Raw genomic sequence first — 6,355 nt, forward strand, 5'->3', positions numbered from 1 at the left:
AGTTTTTAACCATCTGATTGGTGTCTGAGGTCTGATTGTCAACCAGATTTCTATCTGAGAGAAGAAACCTTTCCCTTGTGTTGTTTGTGGACTTTTCACTGGATGAAAACCCCAGAAATTAAATAACAAAAAAAAAATAAAGAGGATGGACAAAATGTATATAAAATGAGTTCATACTGAACTCCGTGATGGGATGCAATTGCATGCAGTCATGCACCGACTTCTCATAACACATAAAGCTAGCTAATGAAGGTTGGTTGCACTGCTAAGTTTTGATAGTCTATAGTCATGAGCTCATTAATATTTAATGCTATAAATGGACAATAAAGATGATGTTTTACACTTTACAGGATGTAAACAACACGTATCTGAACAATAAGGTCTGGTCTGTCCATCAGCAAAACAAAATTGGGAAAAGTAGAATTTCTTTTTTTTTTTTCAAGGGCGATCTTTTTTATAAACTGATTTCACTCAAGGGAAATCAACATAAAAAAAAAAAGATATTGCCCTAATTTTAATTAAGGGGAAAGCCATATATTATAGAAATATATACTTTGAGAAGAAGTGAGCCAGTTGTATCTATAGAATTCATACAGACATTTAAAATAGTATTCTGTCCCAACTCCCAAATTGGAATTAGATTGAAAAGTTAGCCAAACCCGTACTCATCTTTTAGCTCATAAGCAACAACTATCAATCATATCTCTCCGTGTGTCTTCCACAGTACTTATGCCAGGTAAAAAAATCAGAGACCAATAAAGGTCTAAAACCAAAGTGGTGAAAATGGTGTAGAATTTTAAACTCTGCTGTACAATATAATGGAGATGTAAGAAGTTATATAACTGTACAGATGGTGGCAGGAGGAAACAGAGATGGTGGAGGATGAAAGTGGAAGGACAGTATTGATTTTGTTGAGATATGCTAGCATTGATTGGGGAAGGGACAGAACTTTTGCTAACACAAAGGGAATAGCTCTCTCTCTCTCTCTCTTTCTCTCTCGCATCTCAGCATCTGTATGCATGTAAGCTGAAAAGCGAATGTGTCCGTCCATGTGTTTGTGATGTTGAGAACAAACAAAGCAGGGCCAACGGTTACACGATCTTTGAACACCAGTACTGGCTGGATGGACTACTACTACTTGGCTTTTAATGAAAGTAACAAGTATAATTATTACATGATAAGATGTGATTTAACCAAAGTGATCCTATGCGTGGTTCCTATTCAATGGACAGGAAGGTGCGGGTGGGGTTCGAGTCTTGGAGAGAGACTCTGAGAGAGAGAGCGCGATTGGCACACTGCACAAAAAAAATCACAAGCTCAAAGGTAGGTAGCTATTTGATACAGATTGGAAATTCACCGGACCGGAGTTCCATCATCGTGATGATCCATGCGGTAGTGATGGGGCTGATCAGTGCATCATCTTAATTTTATAATTTTCGGCAGTTGAGCTAGCTAAAGGCTAAAGCAGTAGTAAAGCTTACCGGTTACAGTCCGTCCTACTACTGTCGGAGGGCAGGGAGTGCGGTGGTTAGAGAAGACTGATGAAGAGTAGTAGGGCTCCCTACCAACTGAGCTTCACTGTTTCAGTCTGACTGACTTAGAGCTTCACGGTTACAGTCAGAGTGAGCTTTTTTAGGCTATAACAGTAGATGTGGCTTCCCTACCGACTCAGCTTCAGGATTCAGGATTCAGGAATATGGTCATATTGTCAGCAGTTGCCAAAGATAGTTATGGGGCTTATGCTGGCAATGGACCTAAACTGTTGTATTACTTTAACTAATACTTATCTTTTTTTTTTTTTTTTTCATATTCTCAGAGTCTGAGACTAAGGGTTTGAAAAATCAGTATGGAAAGAGTGAGCATCAATTATTCCCAAGCAGTTCACAAATCCGATATCCCCCCTCAACAATTAACAATGACACTGGTTTCGGGACCATATATTCTCAGACGATCCAATAAGAGGTAGACACGTTCGGAACCCAACAAACAAACACTTCACCCGTTGGTCGGTCGCTGTTGATGTGAAACTCCATAAAATCCAACCCTATCCACGTCTGCCACCGATATTTGGTTATTTCAATTTCGTTGATTTTGGTTTTTCTCTACCCAAATCAAACCAAACATGTATTTGGGTTTTTCAATTTTTAAAATGTGACTAAAATGTTTTGATGGCATAATAGTATTAGACCCATTTAACACTATTAAGTCTAAAGCAGGGCTGAAATATACTTGTGCCAAAAACAGTGGAGTGATTATTTTTGGTAATAATCGATTTTTTTTTTATTTTGATAACGTTTACAAAAAAAATGAGTTATGATTTCCGCCCCACACCTGCAGCGTGTAGAGGAACATTTCCCAATGAATGAAAGCATACAAGTACGAAAGATGTTATTGATGTACAACTTGTGCAGTTGCAGCATGCTAAGGTGAGTGTGAGGAACAAATCCTAATTACATGAAAATATTATCATTATCATTATCATCTAAATCTTGTTATAACCACATGCCAGTGCCATACCCAATAAAAGAGGCTCATAAACACAAATTACATTTAAAAAATATTTTTATACTTTATTTAATGTTTACGCCATTGAGATCTTATCAAGGTTTTTAAAATTGGACTAGACAGACAATGTTCCGGGGATTGATTTTCGGGTCAAACAGTTCGACCATTCAGTTCAAACAGATGGTCCGTTTTGCTTAAAAAATAAAATGTAAAAAAAAAATGAAAATGGCCAAATATTGTTGCCTGAGTCAACCATTCAACCGCCTGAATCAACAGTTCACTGACCAAAAAGATGATTGTAGGGTAAAATAAAACTGGTCAAATGACTGGTTCCGGTTTTTTTGATCCAACTGTCCGGTCTGATATGATTTTGAAAACCATGGACATTATAAGAGATTATAAATAAGCTTGATGGTCCAATATTCCAACCACGTCATGCTTAGATCCCTTGGTACAGATTTTTTATTATTATTATTATTATTTGAAGAGCTACACAATGGGGGTAGCCCATCCCCCACCCATAATCCCTAACCCAGGTACAGTGAGGATTAGATCCCAAGTCTCCGCTATCACCTACAGGATACCTTATCAGCAGTTGGTTGGCATCTTGCACATTGGCACAGACCTAAGCTTCCATCATTTTGGTTATTTCAAAGAAAGATGTATCACCTCTTCATTTTTGTATCTATTTCTTAAATTTTAAGCATAGACTTCAACTGGGGCTAACCCAACTCCAAACCCATGATCTTCCCAACAGCCCAACTCTGATACATGCGAGATTCGATCCCAATTCTCCGCTGCAACCAGCTGGAGACGTTACCAACTAGTCATTTGGCACCTTTCACATTTGTTTCAGGAGTCCAAAGAAAGCCCTGACAACTGAAGTTACAAACAATTTCTACGAAATTAGTAGCGTTGTATTAACTCCACTTGAAGCCATTCACACGGAAGCATCTGACGCTTGTCCAATCAAATCCCACTCAATTTATTCACATCTACTCTTATTGTCTAAATATTTTATTGATTTTATTGTCATTTTAAACTGAACTAAAGACTCAGAGCCTTACCGTGTCAGGTTCAGGTCTACATGATAACCAAAATAACCTGCAGGATTTCAAAATTTATAACGAAACTTAGGGTTTGATTCATTTTAGACTCCATGATAGTAAAGTTCATCTCATTAAGTAGAGTGGGGTTTCATCAGATTATTAGATTTCTTGCATAGTCATCTAGACGTGAAGCCAAGAAGCATGTATAGAGATGATTAAAATGCCATTGGGGTATTAGAAAAAAAAAACTTTTACCAATTAAAACCCCTTGCGAATTTTGATGAATACCACCTGATTGGTTACTACTTTAATAATACTGGTTGATTGCTTATAGGTTTTTTCGGCATCATAATTGAATGTGTTAATTTTTATTTAATATAAGGCCTCGTTCACTTTTCAGTAAGTTACTTGGGTAAATATAGTTGAATGGGTAAGTTACTTACCCAGGTAAATGCAGTTACTTGGGTAAGTTTTTCCTGGAAAACACTTACTCGGGTAAGTGCATTAACACATGTTCTTTTATTTGTCATGTAAATAAGGCAATGAACATTTTAACCACAAAAATCCATTATTAAAAATGGAATTTTTGTTCCATTCAAGTGTTGGCAACTTTCCCCCTAGGTGGGAAAGTTATTTATCCACCTAGGAGATGGGTATTACTTACTCGGGTAAGTACCCAAGAAAATAAACTTTCCATAGTCCCCACATAAACCCGGAAAAAAAATGAGATTCTTGGTCAATGAGAACCAAAATCCCATTGACCAACTTTCCCCCCTCTCAAAATCCGAAAAAAGAACACCCCTAATAAGTAGCAACAATTCCTGGGGTGTTTTTGGAAGAATTGTTGTCTATTCTAACTCATATTTGTGGCATCCGCTATTTGTACAAACTGCATAAAAAATCCCATTTAACTTAACCAATTCTTCAAGATTCAAGTGTGGACCTGCTGACCATAGAACACTGACCACACCTGTATGCACATAACACCATGTCTGCACATTGAGAACATTGAACAACAATAAATAGATCAAGATGTTCTCTATGTGTGGCTGTAGATGTAGATGTGATGCCAAAGCTTTAGATACATATTCACAAATCAGAGGTTCATTTCATATTGATTTCTGACATGGCAGACCGATGACATTGTAACTATTGCATGCTTTTTAGAAATTGCCCTGTCAGCAATTTAGGGTGTCAACAAAATCCGAAAGTCAAATACCTGGTTTGACATCCATTAAGATTGGAGTTCAACTATATAAAAACTATGATTATATAAATTTAGTGTTTGATATAAATGTGTTCTATCTACATAAGTTCAAAAGTAATTAACTTTTTATTTCTTTCTTTATTAAATCTGAATTTTATCCAAGAACCTAGATTCAATTGGATATAAATTTAAATTTGATTGGATTCAGATGTGGCTGGATTTAGAGCCCTACCCAACATAATTTCCACCAAACATGTTTTCTTGGAGGAATCAGTTATTCTCCAAACCCATCAAAATCACTGATTTTCCCCTAGCTAGTCACATAAATCAATCATTTAGTCATTTTTGGATGTCACCCACAAATCTGCCAAAAGAATCTTTTAACCTCTCTTCCCTTCCAATCCAGAGCCAAATTTTGGTCATGAAGAACTAATTTGTCCGACTTTCTTATTTCCTCTTTGTTTTAAGGATGAGTTGGGGGGGGGGGGGTGTTCTTTTTTTCCCCCTGTCCTGTCTTCTTGTGGTATGAAATCAAGGGCTGACACTTCTATGAAGCCTTCACATCATTCCCTGTTCTTAGGAGAAAGGAAAGTATCAATTATCAAATCAACCATCCACGGTCCATCAATATCCAGCTAAGCTTGGGCCTTGGTCATCAAAATCAAAAAGCCAAGAAAAAGTTAAAAAAAAAAATAGAAATAGGGAGCGTTTGGTGTTGCACCAAACACAAGTTGGCCTACCCAATCCATACCCATCAACTGAAGTGATTTATTATTTTCCTCATTAGCTGATTATCTATCACATTCCATCAAGAGATATAAAGCCAAACGATATCAAGTTCTGACAATCTGAATTATCTTCTTCAACTACGAGTACTAATTCACTCACTATGAGTACTAACAAGTAACAAACAAGGAACATACATGATATTCAGATTTGGATGGAACATGGAAGCAAGCAACTCAACTCTAGGAAAAGGAAAAGGAACTGGTTGGGGGGAGGGGGGGGGGGGGCTAATGCCATAGAGGTGATGGGAAGGGCTCATGCATTAGATTAGACAGGGACGTTTGGATAGCGCCAAAGGTGCAGATGAAAAGTCGAACAAAACAAAGCCATAAGCAATCAGAATCACTTTTCAACATTAAGGAAACCGTCAGAGATGGGGGCAACACACCAACAGTAACACACGGTACACCTAAATTAACAAATTAAACATGGGGCAAAGGTAAATCATATAAAAAAAAACCAATACGACATACCTTTTGTCTTTTAGCCACCAACATCTTAATTTGTGACAATAAACATACATCCCCCCCCTACTTATTAACTGTTATTACCAGTCCTTTTCATCAAAATTCTACCCAGATTCTATTTATCATCCTCTCTTTCTGGGGTAAACAGTAAAACCCCGCAACTTGAGACCCGAGAGAGAGAGAGAGATTCTGAGCTTCAGATAAATCAAACCTCTTTACTTCACCGGTCCCTCACAGCCACAGACCCTTGATATTGAAAAAGAAGAAAAACACACAAACAGACAAACAAGAGGTCTTAAGATTTTACGACAACTCATCGTGTCTTGCATGAACGTGGGCCC

The sequence above is a fragment of the Nelumbo nucifera genome, chromosome 4 (assembly GCF_055504915.1).
Source record: "Nelumbo nucifera cultivar China Antique chromosome 4, China Antique-T2T, whole genome shotgun sequence".
Lineage (NCBI taxonomy): Eukaryota > Viridiplantae > Streptophyta > Magnoliopsida > Proteales > Nelumbonaceae > Nelumbo > Nelumbo nucifera.